We start from the raw sequence: 10,415 nt of genomic DNA, 5'->3' as shown, positions 1-10,415 counted from the left end.
TATTTAAAATCACATCATCCAAGTGAGGTAGGAATGGACCTAACTCAAACTTAATTATCATCATCGAGGTATAGTGATCCTAATACTCATCTATTTAAATATAGTGATGAAACTAATAAACTTGAAATGGCTAAAATAGTTTCTATGGAACGATTATCTTTTTCATTTGGTGAAAAATTGGATTTAATAACTATTGTAAAAAAGCATTAAATTTAGCAAATAAGATAACTAGGAATACACTTAAAAGGACTATCTTATCTATTTATTTGAAAGAACAAGAAATTTTAAAAAATATATTTACAAATTTTGATGGTAAAATTGCTATTTGTTGTAATATTTAATGTGATGCATGGCAAACTCATTCTTATATGCACTTAAAAAAAATGCGGTTTTGCGACTCACTTTTGCGACCGCCACGTGTCGGTCACAATATTGCAATGGTGTTGCGACCATTTGTGATGAATGTTGAAGATACAGAGATTTAATATTCACCGACGGATTTGCGACCAATTTTCGACAACTTTTGCGATGGATTTACGACCAACTGCATATCCGTCCCTGATTCTAGCGCTAATAACTCCCAGCAGTTTGGTTTCTACTTTGCGACCTCATTGTGATGAATTAGCAACAAAATTTGCCACCGATTTGGGATCATTTCACAGTCCATCGTAAAATTGCGCACTATAATTTAGTTTCTGGTTTGTAAGAGATTAGTGACCTATATTTTTGCGACCGACTGTTTTGGTCGCAAATCAATCGCAATTTTTTTGATTGCAAAACAACATCGCAAGATTAAAAATTGCAACCGATTGTTAAGTGATTTGATCAGTCGCAAAAAATTAGGGCTTTATAACCCATTGGTCGCCTTAGAGCGATCGCAACACGCCTCTCCCCTGTTCTCTCCGTTTCCTACAGCTACAAATACTCTTTGTTGCAGCGACGGTCGTCGAAGAAGCCATTACATCACTGGATTTCGTCCCTATCACCGGAGTAGCCGCCTCGTTCGCTTGCCTAGTGTAATAATCTGGTAATTTTTCAATTTTTCCTTCTTTTCCATTGTTATAATCATTTCTGGCGATTTCTTGTTCATATATTTGCATCAATGACTTTTTAATAATTTGGTGTAATAATGACTTTTTCTCATTTTGTTCATATATTTGCACATCATTTGGATACTTTGTTTTTGTTTTTGTTGTTTGTTTTTTGTTTGGATAATTGGATCATTGTATGCTAAAATTGGATCATTTGGATAATTTTAATTGTAATTGTTAGATGTAATATATATCTTTTTTTTAAGTAGTTTTTTCATAAATCAAAACTAACTCCCTCGTTGAAACTTCAACATTAATTATATCAATAATATTTTGGTTGCTAGATACATAACTATAAAATTAAAGAGCAATTCTCACTTTTTGAATTAGAAAACTTTGTAAAGGGTATATAAATATATATATATATATATAATAGAAAAAATTCAGGTCAAAGGTCAAAGGTCAAAGGACAGAGGGTATGGACTAGAATAAAAGGGGAGGAGGGGAAAAAATAGTTGGAAATGAGAGAATAAAACAATGTATTTTAAAATATATATTATTTTTTTAATTGGGTAAAACTACAACTAAAATTTTAAATTAGCATAAAAAAACCAATAGTTAACAAATCAATGGGTTTAATTGCCTTAAAGAAAATTGAAAATAAATGGAAAATACTAACAGCCAACCCATAAGCACATAGTACATAAAGTAATAAATTACAACATAAAGTAATAAATAAATGGATAATTGAATCACTTTATGTTGATTTATTTTTTTGAAATTTATTTTTTTGAAATTATTTTATATTGATTTGTGTTTTCATTTGTATGGAAATCACATGAATGATGCGTTTGAGTTGGAGGCCTAGTAGTGGCCATTTTGACTTTGGAGACTGTTGGGTTGATATAGAAGTGTTTGTAAGTATGTTTTGACTTGAGATTTGATTATGTTCTGCCAAAATTTTTTAAAAAACTAAAATATTATGAATCGTACACTTACTGATATTATAGTAAGTTTACATATATATATTTATGTCACGACCCGATTCCATGGATCAGACCGGCACTAGGGCCTAGGTAAGCTTAAGGCCCCCGAGGCCCGTAGTAAGTCTCAAACACTAGAATCTATTATCTCGGTATAAATTTCAACATTCAGCCCATATGATTATGGAAAATAAACCTCAATATTTTATTATTTCTCGGCCCAAGTTTATCTTCTACAGCATTCTATAGTTCGAGCCCAAACAATACATCACATTCTAATATGGGCTTACAAAATTATTTTGTCTATGTTAATACACGACTAAATATATATAAATCCTACAACTGCGGAGTCACTAACTCTTTGGTATACATAGCTTTTTATACACATAATTATGGAACTAGGAAAATTTCTCTATTGCCCTGCGCCGAAGAAACATAGCCTAATTCGAATTAAAGAAAAACTTACTTCCTGAAAAATCAAACCAGACATGTGAGTTTTCTAAGGAGTAATAATTATTGCACAACACACGCAGTCACACAAATGTGTAAACATATCAATCTAGTCATCCGACTAGTTATATGCTCACGCAGCCAGTCACACAAATGGCATATCACCAGCACCCACAAACAATATCACCTTCAATTAATCACATCACGTGAAAATTAGGCAGTGGAGTCACCGAAACCCCCGATGAGCCGTCCTCCCACATGGCTCATCCTCTCACGTGTGCACCAGGGAGCCGATCCCTCATACTGGCCGACCGGTCTAATCCTCACTTGACCAGCCCTCTCATTGTTTTTCCATTCTCTCTTTTTTTTTTTTTTTTTTTTTTTTTTTTTTTTTATATACCAACAGGAGGCAACCCGGTGGTCTCCATCCAATCTAGATTATCAAGCGCTCACAACAGGAGGCCACCCTGCGGGCTGCAATCAAATCTAGACTGTCCGGTGCATAACGACGAGAAGCCCACCTGTGGTTAACGGTAACGGTAACGGTAGGTGCACACGGGGGCGCCGATCTCCCATTACCCGGCTAACAGAAATAGAATCAGGATCCATATAACAGAATCAGAATATAACAGAAATCAGAATCAGGATCCGTACAACAGAAACAGTCTCACAAACCCATGGTGACCCACTTCATCCCAACTCCACATAAACAAAGCATAGCATAAACACAACACAATTAATCAAACATTGCAATTAAGTGCAGACATATTGATCAGTTGGACAACGTAATGCAATGCACAACTAGACAACCATTCTCAAGTGCAATTAAATAAATAAATAAATAATATTAAGAATAAACAAACAATAAAATAAATTATAATAATGGAAATAAATAAATAATTGAATAATTCAATGAATAATAATGAAAATAATTAAATAGTTAGAGCACTCTATTTAATATTTATTAAGTTATAGAATTAATCTAAATAGACTTATTAATTATGTCATTACATAAAACTAGTCTAAGTTCTATTGAAATTTCGGCAGCACCTCCTGTAACACCCACCCCCCAGTCCCGAGAGACCCGACGGCGGATGTCACATTCGGTGCCGGAGGCACCGTCTTAACTTAACATATAAATCAGAAAATCCTAGTATGAATTAGAAGTGATTTAATATTCACAAGTTTAACAAGTAGTATTATTTTTTTTAAAAAAAAATGATTTGGGAGAAACCTATAGAAAAACTGCAAGAGTTTCCCCTAAACATAGACATTGCCAAACAAGTGAATACAAAACACTCCCAATTTCAAAACTCCAAACTCCATCAAACTCCAAGAACAACACAATAACACTCTTCTAAGGTCTAACTACAACATTTGCGTATGCATCAATTAGATACATTTAGTTAAACATATTACTTTGAATTTTCTGCACAATAAATAAGTTCCAAGTCTATCTTCCAATAAATACACCCAATTAATTTACAATAATATACTTACAGTATAAATTACATAATAGAGTCTCCAAAAATGGACTACTTATACATGCCATAATACTTAATTACATAACACACTAATCAACTACCAAAATATCTCTTCAGCTCTGATGCTACTCTTTTGGTCTTCAATCAGCAATATAGACTCCAACCTACGAGTGATAAAATCAACACACTGAGTATAAAACTCAGTGGTGCTCATAAAACACAACAAACCAATGTTGCGATGGCAACACACTTAAAATATCAATTTTCATCAAAAGATTTACAATCATAAAATCATTAACGCTTTAATATACATTTACATTTATAACAAAATGATCAAATAAAACTATTAATATTTTATTCGTTCAAATCATAAATTCATTATTTGAAATTGTAGTACACCAATACATATACTGGTTATTTAGAAAACCATGTAACGTAATATCCTGCTTTGACAATTCATTTAATAACATATAATCATTTATTTCCAAGCTACCTGAAAAATATGTTTACAAGGGCTCACATACACTTAGGAGAAAAAGAAGCAGATAGGTTTTCAGAACAGATTCAGAATGGCCTTAGGTCGCCAACAGATTCAGAACATATAGAGCGCGTCTGCCCTAACAGAACAGAAGGCACCCACGTACCTAGCATATGATCATAGCTTCTTATCAAAATGGCATCGAATGCCGAGCATGCTCATCAGACAGAATAAAATCAAATCACGCATCAAATTCACACCAAGTATATTAGAGCCCAAAATCCATTTTTTTATTCTTATTTTTATTCTGACTTTCCATTGCTCATAAAATTTATTTTCTGTAGTATTCATAAAATTACAATGAAAACTGAATTTAAACTGAATTCATTCATGAAACGTCTCATACTTAAACCAAAGTACTTAACATTGGAAATTTCCAGCATAAAAGCAATCTTGACCTTTGCTGAGTTTTTAATACATAACTTGAGTTATATATCTCCAAATTGAATGAAATTAGATTCATTAGAAAGATAAGACACAATTATACAATTGTTATGAAGGAACCATAACCCAGATAAATCTGCAAGATAGGCAAAATAAGCTAGGAACACAGACTGATAGTCCAGACCGGATTCAGCAGAACCAAGTCCAATGTTTATTGAATTTCTCCGTAACCAGACACTCAAATTAAACCAATCCAACACCAGGGCAATCTCAAGACACAGGGTAACAAATCTCATGAAGAGCTCAACACCTAATCTTGCCATTATGGTGGTCAAAATAGTCACTCAATCGATTGCTGCATGTGGTACGTTACAACAGAGTCAGTTTAGGTGTTTTAGTCATAAGTTGAGCTATATATATCAAAATTGGACACAAGAGGATGGGTTGGAAAGCTAAGAAATATACCTACAACTTTTATGAAGGACTCAAATACAGAGAGAAAATAAAACGAATAGAAAAACAGTCCTTAAACACACCCATTAACATTTTCCCTTGGTAAAATTCTGCCACTTTTGGAAGAAGAAGAGAAAAATAATTTCTTCATAAATTCAACATATAGGTAGGCTTAGAAAACACTCAAGAACACATTTATACAACCAAATTCCAGCAATCAAATCATTTCATACCAAATCCCAAATTTTCACAAAGTAGTACAAACTTCACAAATCCAAAAATTGAAGTAAGGTTAGTGTGTTTATGAACACAAACCTTTAAAACAACTTGAATCAAAGCTCCTTAAACTTTGGTCTTGCCTTTATCTTTGTTAGAAGGCTCTCCACCCTCTACATGTAATAAGCTCAAAATCAAAACAAAGAAAACAAAGAAAAGAAGAAATTGGAGCATGATTAAGTATGTATATGCTAAAAGAAAACTCTAAATCCAAAAATAATGAAGTTTACTTCACCTAATGAATTCTCCAAATTCCTTGAAATTAATCCCCAAAAACCACTTCTCAAGCTTTAATCTCTAGATTTTCTTACTTTATTCAAGGTAAATGGAGTGAATTTGGTGAATTATTCAAGTAGAAAATGGAGAAAACAAAGAGAAGAGAAAGAGAGGCTAAAGGTGAAATGGAGGAGAAGAAGATGAAGTTCACGTTAGATGGAGAAGAAGAGGAAGAAAAATATTGCTCAAATAATGGAGTTGACTAAAGGGTAGTTTGGACTTTTCACCAAAATTGGATGGCTAGGATTGAATGTAAATCTAATCTAATGGCTCCAAATATTCTCCAAATTAAATTCCTTTAAAATATTATATAACACAACAAAATTCTCAAATTTACTCCATAAAAATAATTCCTCTAATTTCCTTAATTAATATAACACCATTTCAAATTTAGTCCATACAACTATTGCCTCTAATTTCCTTAATTAATATCACATTTTAAGTTACTACTCACTAATTCTCTAAAATTCTCCAAAAATATTCATTACTTACTTTCTACCCATAAAAATCATGCATGCATGCATGCTCCAAAAATGTGATATAAAATAGTAACCATATATAATAATTTTTCTGGACCAAAATAATACCGACTCCCGGACCGACAATATTATTCACAGACAGATAAACTACTATTTCAACACAGGAAAAATAGGGCGTTACACCTCCCCTAAAAATTGGACTATCCACCTGTTTAGATAACTCAGTATTATTATATATTTATCAATCAATACACACAGCCCATCCGTCGGGCAATCAATCAACTTAATTCCCATCCTCCTTCAATAGCAATGTCACAGCTAACAAACCATTTAAATCGTCTATCCATTATACATTACTTGTTTATACATATATATATATATATATATATATATACGCCCTTCTAATACAACACAAAAACTCAAATGATTGATGCCAACTTGCAGAAATAAAGGTTTTCTATGTCCAAATCATGGATTAAACATTAACTAACTATTCCTATCGAAATCAAATTTATAACTTCAATGTACTATACTAGGCTACAATTTTCCAGAAATAAATAATTTGAAATAATTGCTTGCCAAATCTAAAAGTCTAGACTTCATGATTAAATTTTCATATTTTACACACTAGCTAACTCACTACCCTACAAGAACTTCATTTACAACTTCAAATACCCATCCCAAACATTATAATTCAAAGAACCAACTAATTAACTACTGCTAGCTCATGGAATTCAAAATTTTCTATTTAATACCCCCAAATATATCCACTGGTTTGCACATAACTTATTAAAATTCAATTTATAACTCATTCAAAATGGAAATAGTTCAATAATTTCTTCATAGGATATTAAGAACTTGAGCATATAGCTAATTAGTTATTTTCAACCTAAAGAACCCTAAATCCTTCATAAAGATTTATAATAGATGCAATACCCTAACCATCCCAATATACGAATCAGTTTATATACCAATTTAAAGAGCAAAAATTCGAAATTCCTAATCACATTCACCTAAATAGTAGCTAGATATATAAATTTCTACAATAGCTCAAGCATTGGTGACAATGTTGCTTTCATAATCATGCTATATCTATTCTTAAACTGAAATCCCTTTGTTCATGCTAAATTATCCATTAATTTAGCTAATAATTAAACTAAACTAGAGAATCAATTTTTTTTTTTAAATGTGTATAAATAGTAGGAGCTAAAGTCTAAATTTATGCAATAGTTTGATTCATGATTCAAAACCTTCATCTTTGATCAAGGAACTCATAAACTAAATTGATGAAGGTTGGAAATTGACTTACCCAGTTGCGATACACGCCGGAAATCGAAATTTTCTAGTTAGAACAATCGGCAGCGACTCCTTTGTTCAAAAGCCAATTCTGTCGATGCTAACTTGGTCGGAAATGAATAGGATGGTGGCTGGAGAAATGCTAGAGATGAGGAGAGGGCCTGTGACGAGCTGGTGTCGCCGGAAAGTCGAGGAGCAGGAGACTCGACGCGATTTCCTGATCGAAGGAAGTCGCGGCTCTCCTGCATCTTCTGCGTGCGCCAGAAACGGAAGAGGAGAGAGGAAGGGAGGCCGGAGTCCACTGCGGCGTGGAGGCGACAGCAAGGCGTGGCGCTGGTCTCCGGTGATCGAAAATAAAAAAAACGGGAGGAAGAGAGGGCCAATGAGGTCGCGCGCAGAAGAAGAGGAGGAGAAGAAAAGAAAAAGAAGAGAGGCGGGTCTAGAAATTTCTGGGCCATTCCGGTTCGATTCGAACCAGTTTGGTCCAAATCAATGGTTTGACCCGATTTAACTGTTCTCAAATCGAAAATTCCGACAATTTACTTGGGCTTGGGCCCAACTCGCAAAACTTTGGACTCAAGTTAAGATTGTTTGGTGTTTATAGCCCAAATAGTTGAAAATCAAGATTTTTGATTTAATAAAAATTTGAAAGTTTCGAAAATAAAAATTCAGGGTGTTTCAATTTATAGTTAACCTTAGTTAGAAATAATAACCTTAGTAAGTTTACATATATATAGTTGCCTTATTATAGAAATAATCTTAGTAAGTTAGAAATGTAAATGGAACATTACTTTTGGTCTATTTTAAAGATGATTTAGGACTAATGCAATTACATATAATTTGCCCTTTATAAACAGAGTGTTCATTACGTAAAAAAATATGGACAAATCGAGATTGGATGTACTAGAGGTACGAGGTCAATGGGATATTAAGAAAAGAATTCTTGCAAGGATTGGAATCGTTTATACAGTTTGCAGTTGGTAATCCCAGTTGTATGGATGGTAATAAGTTGAGGTGTCCATATAATCACAAGAAGTGTTAAAATAGAGCCTTCTTAAATATCAATACAATTACACTTCATTTATGCAAAAATGGGTTCATGGAAAATTATTACAAATGGATACATCATGGTGAACCTCGAGTTTCCAATGGGTCAGGCCACTCTATTTCAGTAAGTTCAGAAGGTCAGCTTTTGCAATTTTAGTATGGTAATCGAAGCGGCCAGAGCAGAATTACATTGGGAAATATGGAGGAATCGCCTAACTATGCAGCATAATAATTGTTTGGCATGCTAAGTGCAGCTAATAGTGAACTATGGCTTGGATGCAAGAATCATTCAGTTCTAACTGTAGTGCCACGATTACTGCGCATGAAATCAGAGCACCATTTCTTAGAAAGGTGTTACGATGATTTTGTGCAATTATCAAAAGAAATGTTGCCTGAAGGCCATTCGATGGTGGATAATTTTTACCGGATAAAAAAATTAGTTCGGGGATTAGGACTACCAATGGAACAGATTGATACTTGTCGAAATAATTATATGATATACTGGGGTGTTGACTCCGAATTAAGAGTATGCAAGTCTTGTAATCTTCCAAGATATCAAAGGCGGGGCCAAGGGACTAGTAGAGTACAAAGAGAGAAGGCTTTCAAGAAGATGTATTATTTCCCTGTTGTTCCTCGCCTTCAAAGGTTATATGCATCTAAGGCGACAGCTGAACACATGAGACGGCATGCTTTGCATGGATATGAGGATGGTATAATGACTCATTCGTCAGACTCTAAAGCCTGAAAACACTTGGATAACAATCCTACTGTGTTTGCTGCTGAGATGAGAAATGTGAGATTGGGGCTTTGTACTAATGGGTTTCAGCCGTTTGGCCAATCAGGACAATAATATTCATCATGGCCTGTCATTATCATACCGTGTAATCTACACCCCTCAATGTGTATGATGACAGTGATTTTTCGCAAGTATACGAAATCGTAGCAAGTAATATAAAGTAAGTAGAGTATCGTCTCCTCAGGGATTGTATATCAAGTACCAAAATTGTGTTAACCTATTATTATTTAAACGGCAATAAGAGAGATTTATTGTAAGAAAAGTAAATTTTAAAAAGAAAAAGAAATAAATCAAGCAACAATATTCAGATGAAAAGAAATCAAGGATTTTAAAACTACTAGGGATTTTGATTTCACTTAACTCTATCCAATTTATTTTATTAGTTTGTTAATCAATTTTAATTGTTCAAGTAGGGGAAACAACCCTAAAATCACTAATAAGCTCTCCCGATGTATTGTTAGCTATTCTAATCCGGTCTAATTACCAATCTTCCAATAGCGCAATCAAACATGAATTAAATCATTAAGTTTTGTGGTTTGTTTTGTGAATTCATAACCTAAGGTCATTAACTTATGAAAACCCCCCATGAGTTAAACCATATAGCTTCCGCATCAAGTTATTATTCTCATGTAACTTATTACCCTATTCATATCGAAAACCCTTCTCCCGATAGTGATTAATGAAATAAATCAATCCAGGGGAAAAACTCTGCCTGGAAGCATTAAGTGCAATAATAAATTATACTTTGAACAAAGAAAAACAATCTAATGTTATAAATTGGAAAAGAGTTTAAGCTACATCAAATCCCTAGTATGAGGACTTAGTTCGACATAGTAATTAAATAAAACTCAATAATACTTGAATAAAACTTCGTAATCAATATGAATAATGAAAAGAAAAACAAGATTAAGAGTTTAGAAAT

The 10,415-nt window shown here is 33.4% G+C and overlaps 1 long non-coding RNA gene across 2 annotated transcripts; it reads right to left on the bottom strand.

Moving 5' to 3' along the window:
* Positions 1–3,829: 3,829 nt before the first annotated feature.
* LOC149492789 (uncharacterized) lies at positions 3,830–6,146 on the bottom strand. Of its 2 annotated transcripts, XR_016318921.1 has the most exons (3): positions 5,835–6,146; positions 5,639–5,712; positions 3,830–4,112 (listed from the first exon to the last, which is right to left on the bottom strand). It is a non-coding gene; the product is annotated as an uncharacterized LOC149492789 (long non-coding RNA). The 2 variants fall into 2 exon arrangements; XR_016318920.1 differs by lacking the exon at positions 5,835–6,146 and having other exon boundaries at positions 5,639–5,824.
* Between the last annotated feature and the right edge of the window lie 4,269 nt (positions 6,147–10,415).

The sequence above is a fragment of the Jatropha curcas genome, chromosome 11, assembly GCF_041381405.1.
Source record: "Jatropha curcas cultivar XTBG-Jc1 chromosome 11, XTBG_Jcur_1.0, whole genome shotgun sequence".
Lineage (NCBI taxonomy): Eukaryota > Viridiplantae > Streptophyta > Magnoliopsida > Malpighiales > Euphorbiaceae > Jatropha > Jatropha curcas.
This window is presented reverse-complemented; position numbering and strand designations above follow the sequence as displayed.